Source organism: Sceloporus occidentalis, unplaced genomic scaffold (genome assembly GCF_023333645.1).
Source record: "Sceloporus occidentalis isolate IW3139 unplaced genomic scaffold, rSceOcc1.0.p SCAF_13, whole genome shotgun sequence".
Lineage (NCBI taxonomy): Eukaryota > Metazoa > Chordata > Lepidosauria > Squamata > Phrynosomatidae > Sceloporus > Sceloporus occidentalis.
This window is the reverse complement of record NW_028316993.1, coordinates 8,006,686-8,024,289: the sequence shown is the minus strand read 5'-3', so window position 1 is coordinate 8,024,289 and position 17,604 is coordinate 8,006,686. Positions and strand designations below refer to the sequence as shown.

The 17,604-nt window shown below is 42.9% G+C and overlaps 2 long non-coding RNA genes across 3 annotated transcripts; both read right to left on the bottom strand.

Moving 5' to 3' along the window:
* Window positions 1–307: 307 nt before the first annotated feature.
* On the bottom strand, window positions 308–6,812 carry LOC149304805 (uncharacterized). Its single transcript, XR_016271920.1, has 5 exons — window positions 6,686–6,812; window positions 4,126–4,324; window positions 3,117–3,263; window positions 1,099–1,236; window positions 308–460 (listed from the first exon to the last, which is right to left on the bottom strand). It is a non-coding gene; the product is annotated as an uncharacterized LOC149304805 (long non-coding RNA).
* Window positions 6,813–8,736: 1,924 nt separating this feature from the next.
* On the bottom strand, window positions 8,737–16,776 carry LOC149304804 (uncharacterized). Of its 2 annotated transcripts, none has more exons than XR_016271852.1 (6): window positions 16,651–16,776; window positions 15,318–15,599; window positions 13,543–13,772; window positions 12,675–12,821; window positions 11,894–12,031; window positions 8,737–9,652 (listed from the first exon to the last, which is right to left on the bottom strand). It is a non-coding gene; the product is annotated as an uncharacterized LOC149304804 (long non-coding RNA). The 2 variants fall into 2 exon arrangements; XR_016271851.1 differs by having other exon boundaries at window positions 15,498–15,599.
* Window positions 16,777–17,604: the final 828 nt, after the last annotated feature.

Below are 17,604 nucleotides of genomic sequence, written 5' to 3'. Positions count from 1 at the left end.
GCCGGAAGTCGCACCAAAGCCATGCTTCAGTCCTAAGGACTGGATCGCAGCTTTGGCACAGCTTCTGGCCTCTTAAGATGTGTGCGTCCTTTAAACAGCATACCTCCAAAGTGACCAGAAGCAGATGTAGCTATGAGTCAGATACTCTGAACCATTCCAGTAAAGTACTATTGGCTGATGGGCTTCCAGATGTTGCAGAGATGGAAGTGGATGTCTCACAGAGACCCTTAAACATTCCAGTCAACTCTTGGGTAAGTAAGTGACAGCACCACTTTGATGGTCTACTTTTATTTATTTAGATCCCAGAACCTTAGTGTTTGGCCCAGGTTGGGAAGCGTTTGTATTTATGGATATAGCTGCTTAACATCAACAGAAGCTGTTGCCGGTACTACTGTTCTTTGAGTGCTTAATTTTTTCTTTCCATTGACCAGATGTTTCTGCCACAGTAGTCGAAGTGTACCTGGAAAAGAAACCGGAGATAGATAATAAAGTTTGAATATACCTGTAAGTTTGCACTAGAGGATCCATTTTATAGCTACCAGCAGCAATACATGTTGCTTTTCATGTCAGGTCAAAGGTGCTTCTGCTATGCATTTTAATCTGAACTGAGCTACCCAAGGTGTTGAACCAGACCTTTCAATAGTTTCATCATCTTGGATCGCAACTTTGAATTTATTTATTTATTTATTTTAAAATCAAGAAAGATCCCAAAATATTTCTTTTAAGAATAATAGATTAAGAATTAGAAACAGTGGGTGGTAATAAAATATTTTACCTTCTAGTTGTGGCTAGAACACTCTATGCTTCCATGTGGAAGACTAATAAAGTACCCCCCAATATAGGGATGGTATGAAAAAATATTAAGTCTATTTCTTTTTTGATTGCAGCTTACTTTTTGTTTAAACTGCTTCAAAATGGTTGATAAAATACAGATAGAAATGTTTTAAAACAATAAAAAAATTATGACCAAGGAGAGGATTCCAAAGGCCACCCATGGCCTGAGCAAGCTTCCCACCTTCCCTTGCAAGTAATAATATACACTGCCACATTGGTGGCCAAAATCCCCAGGATTAGTCCCAACCAAAGCATTTGACTTACCCAATACTAAGCAGAAAGAACAAGTGAACATGCTCATGAAAAAAGCCCAGTCTGGAGACAAATGTAGGACCTCTACCTCCATCATGATAGCTCTAAGACGGAGGTACATAATAATCAGAGAGAACAAAATGCAAAATCCTAAAGGCAAGAGAGACAACATTTACAATGGACGCACATGCAAACCACATTAAAAATGAGCATCTTTTTTGCTCAGGCTATCCACATGCTTTGTCAAGAAAATGGAATTCCATATAAAGCCAATGGAGGAAAGTATCAATGGTTTTATCCTTAACCAGTTACTATATATATATATGTATATGTATATGTATATGTATATATGGACTACAGCTCCCACAATCCCTTACTTTTCCTAGATCTGGTAATTGTTCATTAGCTACTTCCATGCTCTTTCCTGAAGAGTGCAAGACCTGTGAGTTCTGATGAGAACTAGACTTATATTAGAATGATAGCTGATTTAGAAAACAATAGTCATTTTGTCTCTACCCAGGTGTGCTTTGGGACATCCCGGTTTTGAATGCAATTTCACCATTTTAGAAAGAGCTCCACAATTTGTTGTCATAGAGTGCAACCCTTTTGAAAACTGGATGCTGTTTGTGTTTACAAAACAGCTATAACTGTCCTGTTTAAGTCTGGGAAGTACCCAGCTACAGCCAAACAGGGAAAAGTCAGGCCAGCTCCAGGGCTGTTGGGTTATAGGCAGAAACATGGTCCTTCCCGTCCGAGATTGAAAAGCGGGGAGCAGTCATGAACAAAATCCAAAAGTGAGATGGGAGTTGTCAGAAAGATTAGTTTGAAGATACATGCGTGGTCAGAAATCCTCAAAGTCAGAGATGTCAGACAGCGTTACGCAGATGTCTGGAAGCTATTCTCCTGCAGCAATGCAATGGCATGGGTTCAACTAATTTATAGTCAGCAATTAATCAGCCCAGTTGGCCGCATTAGCTTAGCATCTTCCATTTAAAGAAAAGTAGGGCATTTCCTGACCCTTTGATCCCAGTGTTTTAAATTACAGTGTTCTGTGCAATGTCCCAATCTGCAACTGGTGCCTGGGTTGGACTGGCCTTTTTCTCTGCCTGTGCCAAGACAGGACTGCCAGGCTCTTCCAGCTCCAAATGGGGTCCATGGTCTTGACTTTCCTCTTCCCTTTTGCCTTGGGAGGGCTTCTTCAAGTAGGACATGACAACTTTCTCTTTTTCTTCTTATCCTCCTCCCCATTTTTGTTTCAATGTGTGCATGGCATGGGGTCACAACAGAGCTTCCAGATATTGTTGGTCCACAGGTCCCGCCATCCCTCACTGTTGGGTGTGATGGCTAGGGCCCTTGTGCATTGTAGTCCTACAACATCTAGAAGGCCATGCATTGTCCATTCACATACACACAACACACACAGAGAGATGTTCTATGCAAGTCAGATGCTTTCTCACAGTATAGTGAGTTGATTTCCCCACCCCCAATCTAAGGGCAATGTAAATGTTCCTATATGTAGCTTACACCTAGTAGTCAAGACTTGTTGAGAGTGTGTTGTTGTTGTTGTGTGCCTTCCAGTCATTTCCGACTCATGGCAATCCTAAAGTGAACCTGTCATAGAGGTTTCTGGAGCTGAGAGTGTGTGGCTCACCTAGGTTCACCGAGCAGGAGATCTAACTCCAATCTCCAGAGTCCAAGTCCTACTCTCAAAGTAGCATAACTCCACTAGCGCAACTCCACTAGCATAACTTCACAGGATTGTGGAGTGCTCAAAGGTAGCCATATTGGTTAGGGAGTGTGAAGCTGCACCTGTGTGTCATTCTGGGAGAGTTACAGACTGCTATGAAATCCTTTGTGTAAGAAGGCCCTGAGACCTGGATTACCCTGGGTTTCACAGCAGTCTGTATTTGTCCCAGAAAGATAAATGGGTGCAGCTTCACCCTTTACACATGTCCATAAAAGACATAAAAATGAATTCAGTCAGTTGGTTGTAGAAACATACCACCGCTCCCTGGGAATCCAGGCAGTACCTGCATGGTAGAAAGCTGCTGAAGAAATCAGGTTTTCGGGCACTTTCTTTTTCAAGCAACGTGTCAGAAGATCTTGAGAGCAGATCAAGGCAAGGAAACAACAGGCAAGGGCTATTAACATAAGGCCTTGTACAGCTGCCAGATTTGCTGGAATTGGGGAGATTAAAAGAAACACTCAATGGCAAACTTGAAAACTTTTTCAGTGAACAGACATGCTCTGTCACGGAGCTATGTTGAATGCGACGTCGGAACAAGGACGCTTGCAGGACTACAAGACCTATCCCACTTGCAACGTATGAGAAGCAGCGGATGCATAATATTCATGTCAGTTGAAGTCAAGCTTTGGAGTTCTCTATGTTTTGTCAGTGCTCTCTATGATTAGCAAAACCAGAATGATTTATGAAACATACTTAGGAGTGCAAAATGAAGCATGCAAATTAAGACATGCAAATCTACTGTATTTACACCGTTTTATTCAAGTTGCTTGCTTCAACTTGGATCGATATGGAAATGTATAGCTCCCATGGCAGTATGCCATCCAGCTGTCTGGATTTGATAGGGATAATCCCAATTAATCCTCTGTCATCCCATTTTTTTTCCAGATGCTTTTAAAATGTACTGGTTGCTCCCTCATCCTTCCACTTTCTCACTTGGTCCTCAGCTTACTTGAGTTGTCACAAACAGAACTCAATAAAGGTTAATAATAATAATAATAATAATAATAATAATAATAATAAAGTGAAAAATACTTTTAACTCAGCAGGGGTGAAAGAAGAGAACTCTGGGCCTTTCCCTTCCCAGGATTCTCAGGCAAAAGCAAACTGCTGCAACCTCTCTTAACTTGTGAGTTGTTCCTCATAAATAACTTTTGCCATCTTGACCAGTCTGATACTTCTTGGCCCTGTCCTGGTTTTGGCCTCTGACATTTTTGAGGGTAGGTGTGCATAACAAAAATTGCAACCCATTTAGCATAGTGTTCTAAAAATTGGAGAACCGTTGTGCCTCCTACCTGTAACAACAGAAATATAAGTACAGATAACAGTCCCAAAACAAATGCTCCACAGTCCCATATGGAAATCGTCTTCCTCAAAATGTTGCACTATCCAAAACGGCGATACAATGGCAATTATAAGCATCACGATACTGGTATAAGCCAATGCATAATACATATATCTGTAGAAGTTCATGGTGGCAATTTTGGCGAGGATCTGAAACGAGATGTGCCTTAGCATGAAAAACATAAACATTGTTCAAATCAGAAGTTTTATTTAAATACGTTCAGCACATAACACATGTGTAAATTTTGCACATACTGCCTCACACGCAGCCACACTCACATGCACCAGTGCTCACAGATATGCAAACACAAGGTCAGGCTCTTTCATTCATTCTTTCACACATACTCATTCACTTTCTCATGAACAGACACACAAACATTCATTCTGTTATGTATATGCAAGTACACACAAGTGCATTGTGTAAGAAAAAGAGATGAAGAATGTGACTGAGGAGGGTGTGCGTATGTGTGTGTTTGAAAGAGAGATAAAGACAGAATTTGTGTGTGAAACTGGGTGTGAATGAATGTATCTGAAGAGAAAGAATGCTGGGTAGGAATCCTGCATCTCCACTGCAGAAATAATCCAGCTTGAATTGCCATTGCTCCATGCTATGACATTCTGGGAGTTGCAGTTTTGTGAGATATTTAGCCTTCTCTGTCAGAGAGCTCTGGTGCCACGACAAACTACAAATCCTAGAACTCCATTACGTTGAGCCGTGACAGTTAAAGTGGTGTCCGACTGGATTATTTCTGCAGTGAAGATTCAGCCTGTGTGAGAGTACAGGGATGCTGGTGGCGCAGTGGTTAAATGCCTGTACTGCAGCCATTCACTCACAATCCCTAAGGTTGCGGTTTCAAAACCAGCCAAGGGCTCAAGCTCGACATAGGCTTGCATCCTTCCATAGGTCGCTAAAATGGGTACCCAGCTTGATTGGGGCAATTAGCTTACAGTTGTAGACTGCTTAGGAGGTATGAAGTGATATATAAATGAAGCTGCTGCTATTGCTACACATGAGAGTTCATGGGGAGGCAGAGAAAAAGAGACAGAGCCCCTTAGGGGCTGCTTCCACTGCCCCCCAAATCTTCTACCACCTCTGATGCCACCAATGGCTTCCCAAAAGCCTCTTTGTTCATTCCTCCTCTTCTTGGGCCCCATCCAGCTTCTAAGTCTCATGCCCAGGGGTCCCACGCCAAAGACTGAGAACCACTGCTGTATGATATTGTGTTCAAAGATTCTTCAGGAATCCCATTTGGTCCAAAACACAGCAGTAAAGTTGCCCAAAGAATCATTTTACATCCATTTCAGAACAGCTGCACTGCTTCTTGATATGTTTCCAGGGAGAGCTTAAGGTTCCAGTTATTGCCTATAACACTTTAAATGACTTCTTTACAGGGTTCCATACCAAGCTGCCAGCACCTAAAGATGAAGATCTGTTGCCCAACAAGGGCTGATTCAAGATTGGTTGGGGGGTGTATGGCCAGATCATTGGCCAGATCAGATGTGAAATTCTTTTCCATGGGAGCTCCAATTGTCCCGATCCCGTTTTTAAACTTTAGTACACCTGGTGAAGGCAGTTTTGTTCATGCAAGTGTTCCATCAGCAACCATATGACTTAAAAACATATTGGCCACATCAAACTATTTATGCCATAAATTTTTGTGGGTTTTTCGGGCTATGTAGCCATGTTCTAGAAGAGTTTATTCCTGAATAAACTCTTCTAGAACATGGCTACATAGCCCCCAAAACCCAACAAAAATCTATGGATGCCAGCCATGAAAGCCTTCGACTTCATATTTATGTCATCTCTATTATATGTCACACAACCCCTATTTATACCACTTTGGATCCTGTCTTGCCACTTTGGTATGTTGGCTTGTTTTTATTAAATTATTGTTAGACACTGTGATTCCTAAAGATTAATATTTTGCTGTTAGCTATCTGGAGTGTTTCATTTGAAATGTGATGTTGGAGGAGAAGGACACTATAGCCATGGCAGCACTGCTGTATGGTGCCTCTTCGGCACTGCATCATGTGGATGCAGCACCGGAGACGTGCCATGATGCCGCACGCCATCTGGAATGGCACGCGGCATCATGATGCTCTAGGGACAGAGTCAGGGTGTCCATTGTCAGGACGCTGCGCCCTTTCAGGCCAGTTTCTATAGGGCCATAGTTACATGCTGGTTGTGCTATACCACTCTTCTGCTTAATACTGATATTGTGCAACCAATTGTGTATTGGCCAGTGTGCTTGCTTATTGCCCCATTCTACAATCCCAGTGAATGAAAGGTTAATTAGACATTATCCAAGGATGCATAAATAGCATGTGAAATGGTTATTCCCCTGGAACTCCATCTATATAATCATTTACTGAATTTGTCTGTTGCATAACAATCAGAAAAGCACAGCGGCATGTGATATATCAGTGCCAGACCAACAGGCAGATGACCAATATTTATGGTAGCTCTACCATGTTTGAGTGTCAGGTCAGGAATGATGTATTCGTTCTTACAAATGAAGCTGTCCTTCTTGCCAATGTCCTGGAGTTGTCCCTGTGACTAAGAACTACATTTTTCTGGGAGTCAGGGACACAAGAAGACTTCTCCATTGCATTGTAGCATCGCAATGGCTACTTGGCTTCCCAGAGTTTGGCCTCCAACTGCCATAGAACCTTTCCAGCCATAGGAACAGAACCCTAGGATGGGGGTGGCAGAAAAGCCATGGTTGGAATATTCCTTTCTTGTGCAGGGGCATTTATTATCACTTACTATAGAACTTAGACTATAGCCAAGCTCCTATACACTTGTAACCGAGGATAAATGCATACCATCATCATTACCCAGGGCCCCACAGTTTCATTGCCAACTGGGCAGAGTTCACTTATTGTGCAATGGACAAATTCATCCTCACGAGAATCATAGATTCATTGAGATTTAAGAGACCACAAGGGCCATCCAGTCCAGACCCCTGCCATGCAGGAACTCTCAGTCAAAGCATCCCCGACAGATGGCCATCCAGCCTCAGTTTAAAGACCTCCAAAGAAGGAGACTCTATCACACTCCGAGGGAGTTTGTTCCACTGTCGGACAGCCCTTACTGACAAGAAGTTCTTCTTAACGTTGAGGTGGAATTCCTGTAGCTTGCATCCATTGCTCCAGGTCCTAGTTTCTGGAACAGCAGAAAACAAGCTTGATCCCTCCTCAATAGGACATCCTTTCAAATACTTAAACAGGGCTATCATATCACCTCTTAACCTTCTCTTCTCCAGGCTAAACATACCCAGTTCCCTAAGTCATTCTTCATAGGGCATGGTTTCCAGACCCTTCACCATTTTAGTTGCCCTCCTCTGGATACGCTCCAGCTTCTCAACATCCTTTTAGAAGTGTGGTGCCCAGAACTGGACACAGTTTTCCAGGTGAGGCCTGACCAAAACAGAATAGAGTGGCACTATTACCTTCCTTGATCTAGACACTATACTTCTATTAACACAACCTAGAATCGCATTGGCCTTTTTAGCTGCCACATCACACTGTTGACTCGTGTTCATCTTGTGGTCTAATAGGACTCCTAGATCCCTTTCACTTGTAGTCTTTCCCTTTCACATGTAGGGATAGAACTTTCTTTTTTAAAACAAAGGAAAACATTTTAAAAGGTATTTCTCTGTTCTTGAGAAATCAAATTAGATTCTTCACAGTTTGGGACTGTGGTGGAAAATGCTCTTTTCGGTACAAAAATATCACATGCCAATTTTGCACAGAAAAAGTGCTCAACTCCAATTAGTTTTTGAAAACTGACTTTTTGTAGTCTTCTTTCACAGAGAGAGAGAGAGAGAGAGAGAGAAATTGCTAACATTATGTGTGATGTCATTGAAGAAGAAAATTAACAAAGAATTACATCTCTCTTAATCACCCGCCGAGTTGAAAAGAAGAGAGAGGATTCCTTCTGTGTGCTTTCAGAACAGTTTGCTACACCAGGGACAGAGCCTTTTTCTCACTACACAGCTATGGCACAATGCTTCCACTTTAACTGCCATGGCTGGTTCCCATAGGATCCTGTGGTTTGTAGTCTGGCGGTGAGAGCATTCTGGCTGAGAACTGTAAAGGGTGCCCTCCTCAAACTGCAAAGCCCAGAAGTCCATAAGATGTTGCTATGGCAGGTAGAGTTATAATTGTGTACTATGAAAGGGTTCCAGCTGGACGCCAAGAGGTACCACTGCTAGTGAGTAAAGCAAGTGTGCTGAGCATGTGGTCTTGGAGGTCCATATTGTCTTTGGAAAGGCCCTTGGGGCTCCCTCTCTTCATTCCTGAAACCCCTTAATCCATTTTCATATTTGTGTGTGTGTGCTTAGAGAGAAGGGGGGGGTAGAAAAACCAGTTTGGGGCAGAAAATACCCTTGGAGGACCAGTTTTGGTGACAAACACAATTTTGGTAGCTTCCTTGCATCAAAACTCAAGCAAACAAGCAAAAAACCTAGACCTGTCTAAAACTCAGTATCAGAAGATGAATGTTTTAAAGTATAGACTTGTACCCATTTACTGCAAGATGAAATATCTGGGGATTAATAGAGACATAAACTTTCCCAGGATTGGGACACAATTGTAAACCAACATAAAATTAGTGGGTGACATCATGGTGCTCATACTACAAACAGTAGTATGCGTTTTCTTATGGCTTATACTTCTGGTTTTTCAGAATGGAGAAAGGCCTTGTATTTCTCTTCTGATCATAGTCCAGAGCCTGGTGCCCTAGCAACTTTATTTATGGTAAAGGAACTACACTGTTAAATGTTAGACTAGGACCTTATAGGCTGACAGGTGGAAAGCAGTTGCAGCAAGTGATGCAGAAAAGTTCACTGGAGCAAAATGAGTGCAACACAGATTCGAAGTTCAAATTCAGGCACAGGATGTGCTTTTACGATTGTCTAAAATTCAGATTTATAGCCAGACCTCAGGCTGAGAACCATCAAACTAATAAAGATTCATTTGAAAATAGATGCCTTTTTAGTGATATGTAAGGTGGTGGCTGTCTTGGATATGACATAGGATTTTGCTTCTTTCCTTACAGGAAAGATTAGTTGTCTAGGATTGCAAGAACAAAAAATTAAATTATCCAATACTTCAATGGCTGGCATCGTACAATTATTCCAACAAGGTATTTGCAGATGATGACTTTTCAAAAGGAACAAGTTGCAGTGATGGAAGTGTGTGTCTCTGTGTGTCCGATTCTCATGGTGAGACCCACTCAATATCACACAGGGCTTCTGGTTAGCTGATATCACCACTCAGAATGTCCATTGCCCAAGCAGGTTCCAGGACCCCATGCTTAGTTCACAGAAGGGAATGCCTGTGATTATCCATATATTCCTTGCGGTACTTGGAAAAGTGATGGTGCTACTTCTAATTGCTGGACTGGAATTACTTGAATACCCAACTTTTTATCTAGAAAGACCTGGTATCTGTACCATAACAGGCTCGATATACCTAGAAAAGAAATAACGGGGGGGGGGGGGGGAGAGTAGAGGCTTTGATTAATTGGGCACAGAGCTTGGAAAGTTGCTTTTAATCATAGAATCATAGAGTTGGAAGAGACCGCAAGGGCCATCCAGTCCAACCCCCTGCCATGCGGGAAATCACAATCAAAGCATCCCTGACAGATGGCCATCCAGCCTCTGTTTGAAGACCTCTAAGGAAGGAGACTCCACTACACTCCTAGGGAGTTTCTTCCACTGTCGGGCAGCTCTTACTGTCAGGAGGTTCCTCCTAATGTTGAGGTGGAATCTCTTTTCCTGGAGCTTGCATCCATTGTTCCGGGTCCTAGAAGTTATTCATTCTTTGTTGTAGCTCCAGCACTCGGACTAGTAGGCCCGATACAGATGGGCAGAAAGGAGCATTGAGATGCCACCCCTTTCTGCCCAGAGGCCGCAGCAACCAAATGCCTCTGGGCATTTAGGGTGCGTGCACGGCACCATTGGCGCACTCACGTATGCTGAAGACATCCGCATGGTGCGGCACCATTTGGACGCTGCGTCAGGCGTACGTCATCATGGTGGCCCTTGTGTAGATGGGGTGCACCATTATGGCATGGTAGGGCTCGGGAGTGTATGGTTACTCTGTTCTCCTGAGCCCTAATTTTGGCTCCAGGCATTAGTTATTTAAAATAATGTTTAGCTTTCTCAGAACTAGCTAACTATATCTCATTAATACATTTTTATAGAACCTGAACGATGCACGCTGCTTGTTGCAGTGTGTCCTCAAGTCGTTTCTGACCTATGACAACCCTAAGTCAACCCTACCATAATATTTTCTTGCGAGGTTTCTTCTGGCTGGGGGTTCCCATTGCTTTCCCCAGAGGCTGAGAAAGTGTGCTTTGCCCAGGGTCACCCAGTGTGTTTCCATGGCCTAGCTGGGATTCAGTCACAGTCCAATGCTCAAATCCCTATGCCACACTAGCTGCTAGCTTGTCCTATACAACACATATTCCACTTATTCAGCTCATCATTATTTCAGCACCCACAAAACTGTGTGAGGCAATGGTATGCATTTGAGGGTCAGAATTATTAGAAGAATTCATGACTGTTCTGGCTGTTTTTTGCTGTTTTTAGCTGTTTTTTACATTGTCTATGGTTTAGTTGTCTATGATTTTAGTTCTCACTAGAAGTGAAAATGACTAAACTAGGGCCATCATGCCTTGGGCATATCATTAGGGGACCTGACTTGTTGGAAAACATAATGATGCTTGGTAAAGTGGAAGGCAATAGGAAAAGAGGAAGTCTGCACAATAGGGGGCTGGTTCAGTCAAGGAAGCAATGACTCTAAGTTTGCAAGACTTGAACAAGGCCGTTGATACCTGGGCATCTTGGTGTTCTCTGACATAGAGTCACCATAGGTCTAAGTCAAATGGATGATTAGATGGTTTTCAGAGCCATTTTATAAGGGGAATGTTGTTGTTTTTAGTGTTTCTAGTTACATGTTTAACAAGTGTTGTTACCCATTGCTCATTTCTTCAGGAGCCCTAGTCTCCAAGTGATGAATGCAACAAACAAACAAACAAATAGCTATTGGGAAAGGGGGATTAATTGCTAGTAATTACTTTCCAATTTCAGGTCCTGCCAAACAGGATTCATCTGGCAATTTCAAAGCTAGACAATGAGAGAGATCTTTGGCTATTTCTCTGGCTACATACTGTGGCCAAAGCATGGACAAGTCAATCTTGAGGCTAAAACTTCCAAATTCCACCAGCCAGCATAGCCATGGAAAGTGCAATCCAGAAACATTTGGAAGCCCCCTCATTTCCAGCCCTGGTGGTTTAAGGGAAGATTCCTCTCCTGTTGCCAAGCAGTTTGCCCAATTCTCAGCTTTGGTACAAACGACTGCTCTTGGACAAGACTTTCTTGCTGGCCCTATTTTAAAAAGTGTGTTTGAATGAATTGTTCTCAGGTGGCTACATTGGTTTTCTTGACCTTATTTTTCCCTGGTTTGTGACTGCAGTGTGTCACTAATGCTTTCACTTTTATTGGGATGCAGGGATGCTCTTTTCTAAAGCTGTAATACATGCTTAAAAACATGTATGCGTGTGGGGTCAGACCTTCCATCAACAGTGTACTGACCTTGCTAAATTGCATTCTTGCAACCCTTTTTTGATCTGTTCCCCTTTATTCTCCTTCAAATGGTAGTCCCACCTTATCAACTTTTACTCTCTCTTACACGATGTGTATTATTTACCCAAGACGTAACAGACGGAACAGACGATGCAACCCAGAGTGAAATCCGTATACAGAGATAGGTAGACAGTTTTATCCTCTTCAGTCATATATCTTAGCTTCTTAGTCACAAGCAAAAGACAGCCCAACACACAGGTTCCTATAGGAAAGGAAGAGAGGGTTAGTTGGTTGTCTCTCTTTCTTCCAGTTTTTGCTTCCCATTCTGCTCCTTCTGACACAACTTCTGTTGCAGCTGCTCCACTGTCCATTCTTCAAGTGAAGCAACCCAACTCCTTGAAATGACTCCTTGTGTTCTCCCTTACTGTTTCCTAGTTGGTTTTTCATCTCTAAACTAGGGATATGATTTTTCACTAATCTTCTCCAAGGAACCAATGAGTAATTCTAACAGTTTTCTTCCTGCCATGAGGAAGACATTAAAAACTGGGCAGCTTTTGAACACTGGTCACAATTTGGGACTTACTCTGCACAAAATTTGCATGTTGTATTTTCGCCTAGAGAACACAATTTTTCATGTCAAGTAACAACAGACGCTGTGCAGAAAATCACATTTCTGTTCAGAAAATGCTGTTCTCTCCACAGAACCACTGCAAATGAATTTTGTGGCGAATAAGGGGTTGAACAGACCAGCCAGAAACGCCGGCATTGGAGTGGAGTAGGGGCATGGTGAGCGCACGCTGTACACTCCGACTCCATCCCAATGCCAGCCTCTAAACAGAAGGCCAGCCAATATCATTAGTGATGAGGTGAGCCTTCTTTTTACAGATATGTAAATAATATAATACCTGTGGTGAAGTTAGCCAAGAAGGAAATCAGCCCTTCACGTATATTCTTTTGCACACAGCGCATGAGAATAGTCCGGGATGAGACCAGTGAAGTTAAGGAACTTAAAATGGCTGCTACCAAAAGGATCCGGGCAATAGTCAGATGCTCTACATAAAATGTAAAAAGAAGAATCGCTTTAGTCTGAACCATTCTCTTGAGAGCCTGAATGCTGTATAAAAATAAGGTTCTAGATTTAAACCCACACAGCCTAAGGCAGGCAGGGGTTGTTGTATCCTAATTGAACAAACACTGCTGAGTTTTACAATACCTGCACCACAATTTGTGGAATAGGTTTGGGACCTTGGAAAGCTCTCCTTAAACTTAGAGTAGCTCTTATAAAACTCAGAATGGATTCAATGCCACTGCAATTGAGCCACTAGCCATTTTTTCATTCAGGCAAGATGCTCACAGTGTGACCATGGCATAGCTCTCTCTCATTCTCTATCTCTCACTTCCCCCTCTCCTTCTCTCTCCTTCTCCCTTCTGTCCTCCTCCTGTCTTTCTTTCAATCTTGCATGCCTCATAATGTTGAAAAGGTAAAGCCTAATGGGGTTTGGCTAAAAGCTATACAGCACTAGGAGGCTTGGGGTGGGGTGCGGACCATACCAGGTGACATCCTAAGGTAGGGTGACACCAATGCTCTTCTGACACCTTTGCTTTGGCAGAAACAGGCTGTGGCATTCATCTAGTAAAGAATACTAACACAGATGACTAAATTCTTAAATCCTTTCTGGGATTTAGGGGTTACAACTGTAATATTTTAATTTTTTTAAAGTGACTTTCCAAGCTCTTAAAAATACATGCACATTCCCAAGACATGCCCCTTACCAGAACTCCTAAAAACAACATCACATTTGTATTGGAAACAGTAGGTCCAAAATCCCATTACAAATTCCCTTTCCCCAGAAGGATGCACAAGCCAATAGGGAGATGCGCCGATTATCACAAGCAGCAAGAAGTTGACGCAGGTGATCATATAGTGTATCGTTTTAAAGATGCAAGGGATGGAGATGATGGCCACAAATCCAGATAAGGAGCTAAGTCCTCTTTCAGACAACCTAGGAAAAGCAAAAACAAAACCTGGCATTCACATATTTCAGAACATGGGTGCAAAAGAAGAGCTGCAGTCCTGTATCATGAAGCAGGAGTGTAACATCCCAGCCATGCAATTCTGCCTCCTTTCTGCAATTGATATAGAGTGGCCAGGGGACAGGATAGCAAGAGATATCTTGAGAGCATGCTACCTGCTTGGGGAGAAGAGCAAGGCTCAAATAGTCAGGTGGCATCCAGCTGCAGTTCTGAGACCCAGGAGAAAAGAGCTAATGGGCCCAAACAGACAGGCCAAAATAAAGCTGCTTTGGGTCTCTTTGTAGGTATGCTGTTTAAATGACATGCATATCTTAAGAGGCCAGAAGCTGCGCCAAAGCTGCGCTCCACTCCTTAGGACTGGAGCGTGGCTTTGGAGCAGCTTCCAGCCTCTTAGGACACAACCATCATTTAAACAGCATACCTCCAAAGAAACCTGAAGCAGCTTTATTTTGGCCTGTCTGTTTGGGCCCATAATATCACCCTTCCAGGACTCCTGTGAGTAGCTAGAGATCCAGTGAAGTGATGTCAAGTTCCTTCTCCCACTTGCAGAACTGACTATGTTATGGTAGCATGCTCCATGTGTGTCAAGACTTCCTGAAGATGGAGTGAGTGGGTGTTGTGCAAGGAAGCACTGAATACTTCTTTCACGATATTCATAAAAGAACATACATTGTGGGTTAACCACATGTGTGTCACCTACAGGATTCTAGCCACTGTGGCCTTTGAGATGCTGCTGACTTGAAGCTCCCGACGGTCCTGGCTAGAATAACCAATGCTAAGGTTAATGGGAGTTGCAGTTCAACAGGATCTGGAGAAGAACACAATTCTCAACTCGGTATCCATTTGGTTTTGCTTTGCCTAGACAATTTATACCTGTCCTTGCTTGGAATGTTTCCCAAGGTGTCTTACAAACCATAATATAACTTCACTCCTCAAGATGCCCACAGACACACACAGCTCAACAGTGTTTTGTCCTCTGGAATGGATGGCATCAAGTCATGCTTCTCTTTGGTTTTAAATTCCTAAAGCAGCTGGCATTTGGATTGGGTTCTTGTGCAAAAGTCCTATTTCTGCTCATCGTATTTCAGATGCTATGACCTGAATAATCTTCATGTTAGGGTAGCTGGAGGGACCAAAGGAGGTGGGGTCCTTGAGCTGTCTGTCATACACTATACTTAACAGGTTCCTCCAAAAGTATTTTTGCTTGCATTGAGTCTCACAGACATTATGGTAGAATACAATTGCAAGCAACATAAAAGTGGGCATCCTGTGAACCAGGTCTAAATGCCCAGAAGGTACCAGATCCTGCCTGATCTTGAAAGCTAAGCAAAGTCAGGCCTGTTTAGTACCATCTGCTGTGGGCTATATTTCAGAATAAAGCAATGGCAAGCCATCTCTGAGTATTTTTTGTCTAATAAAATGCTATGAAATTCATGGAGCCACCACAATTCAATACGCAGCTGGAAGACATACTGACATATATTCTGTTAGTTACAATGGCATGTCCAACTTACACCTATATAACTCACTTCTGTTGCTGTTGTAGAGTTCTGTACTGACCGTGAAGTGACCAACATTCCAACAAACCACTTTTTCTCTGCACTATACCGGATCCCAACCACATCACAACCTGATTTGTGGTATTCATGCTTTGTCATCAGTTTGCCAAATCTGGAGACAGCAACAATACTTGCCAAGTAGATATTGAACGTTGAGTTTTAAAGTGATGGCACTGCCTTGCCTCTACATCAGGCTCTAGGGGAACCATGGAAGCCTTGAATCAGCGTGTCTGAGATCTGTGAAAGACCAGAGGGGGGGGGGGGGATGATTTGAAGCTTAATCCAAACAAAAAAAAAATGCTGGTGGTAAGAGTGATGGATGATTATCTCAACCTATTCTAGATGGGGTTGCCCTTCCTTGGAAAGACTAGCTATGACTTTTAAAGCATATTTATGAACTCATCTTTGTTTCTTTATATAGACAGATGGGGCTTTGAGCTACGGCGTAGTAACATCTCTTGTGTGTCACACTATTTAGAGGCAGCGCACGAAGCATGTCATTGGCGTGCATGCTGTCTGAATGAGTGTGCACCCAAAATGGCACTGGGAGAGCAAGGAGCATGCGAACGCTCCGCGCTCCCAAGTCCTAATTTCGGCCTCAGGCAAAATGGCGGTCTGTATCGGGCCTTTTTTATCTCAAGGGTGGAAGGCTGTAATACAGTCTGCATGTGACTGACCCTCGAGAGTGCCAAGAAACTCCAGGGGCTTTGGAAATATTTTGGAGGGGAGATGGACCCACCAAAAGGAGTTCCATGTTGAATGCCACCTTTGGGTATTTCTTTCTGCACCTCAATCTATGACTTAGGGATAAAGAGTTATGTATGTCAATGGTAAACAAGTAGATTAGTAAGTCCCTATTCAATGTTCCCCTGAAGGAAGCAGTCCCAAAGAAACCCATGGCATCTTATGAAACAGCTTTTGCAGAAGCAATTTCCATGTCAGTAGTAAAACAGGATCTAGGATAGGGATGGGAAGAATATCTGCTTGAGACAGTGGAGACAGTGGAGACATGCTGCCGGTGTAAACAGCACTGAGCTAGTTGGACCAGTGATCTGGCTTGGTATAATTTAGACTCCTGGAAGTCAGAGCTTGGAAATGTTGGCTTTGGGGACCAGAACTCTGAGGATACCTTGGCCAACCTAGCCAGTGGGAATGTAAGGTTCACAAAAATAAGATTTCCAAACTCTGCTTAAAAGGTCACTCTCTGGGTCAGGAACTCACATGCCTGTTGAAGCATACAGAAGAGCATTAGGACATGGTATCATTATAAAACAGTAAATTTTCTTACCGAGAAGGGATTCCAGATAAGAAAGGCTTGATCTGATGTTGACTACCAGTGAATCAGACCTTGGGTTTTCCCATCGGTGTTCTTGCATAGACTCCTCCTGATCAACCTAGGCTCCAAGGCTGATTGGCTTCCTCAGTTCCAACTGCCATGGAATCTTCTTCACTGAATGCCAGGAGGTGCCATGATGTGCAGAAGTAAAAAAGGGCAACTCTACAAGTTGCCACTCACTCTTGTTTTCTGAACATTTTAGAAACAGGCTTTCCAGTGTCTCAAGCCTTGACTTTCAGCATTCGCTCTCCTACATAAAGTAACACCTATGAATTTTTTTTGTCTGTGTCTGTTTTTAGAAAAGTTACAATACCTCTGAGCACATATGGAGGGCCTTTCCCTGACATGTAACTGATCAAATGTTAAAGTGCTTCTCACAGAATGTGCTTTCCCCTCTGAAAAATATCTCCACGAATAATGGAATAAGAGACAGGCAAGTACCTGGCTAATCTTTTCCTCACAACCTCCCCACATTCTTACCTTGCTCCCAACTCTGCTTTCAAATTCTTTACCTCCTAGCACCCCCTTTGCCTCTTTCTGGAACTAAGGCATATTATCTACATGGGACAGAGGAGTGGAACAAAGTCACCAGTGTGAATGTTAAGAGAGATTTGTGGATGTCAAAGATTGCAATTGCTAAATACCATGGACCCAAAAAATGCCCATGAGATATTGAACCATTAAATGATTGTCAACATTAGATGGGAATTATACAGCTGTCCAGATGTTGGTGGGGTGTAAATCTCAGCACTACTAAGAAATATAGTGAATGCTGAGAGATGACAGGAATTGTGTGACACACACATACACCCAATGTTAGTGGACTGTAAGGGGTCATTCCGACTTACCTCTTGATTCGATTCCTGAACCGATTCCTGAATCCGGTTCAGCAAACAGAGTGGTGCC